Below are 402 nucleotides of genomic sequence, written 5' to 3' on the forward strand. Positions count from 1 at the left end.
GGGAAAGGCAGGGCAATTAGGGTTAAGTGACTTGCCCAAGGTCACACAGCTAATAAGTGTTAAGTGTCTGAGGCTGGATTTGAACTCAGGTCTTCCTGACTCCAGGGCGAGTGCTCTATTCACTATACCACCTAGCCACCCAGAGAAATTCTCTTATATGGGTTGGATTATATGGCCTCCTTGGTCCCATCTCACTCTAAGATCCTGTAATTTTTGGATACTATATATTACAAATTTACCACTCTAGAAAACCTTAGCTTCTCCTAAACCTACCTCTTTTTTCCCCTCTTATCTAAATTAGTTCCAGTCTGGGTTCTTAAGATTTTTATTTTGTTAAATGAGAAAAATTAATGTCTCCCCTACCTTTTTAAAGGAGCTGTACCCTTTTAACATCTGAATTAT

This window comes from Petaurus breviceps, unplaced genomic scaffold (genome assembly GCF_028583685.1).
Source record: "Petaurus breviceps papuanus isolate PSGF00001 unplaced genomic scaffold, PetGlider_PUasm1.0 78, whole genome shotgun sequence".
Lineage (NCBI taxonomy): Eukaryota > Metazoa > Chordata > Mammalia > Diprotodontia > Petauridae > Petaurus > Petaurus breviceps.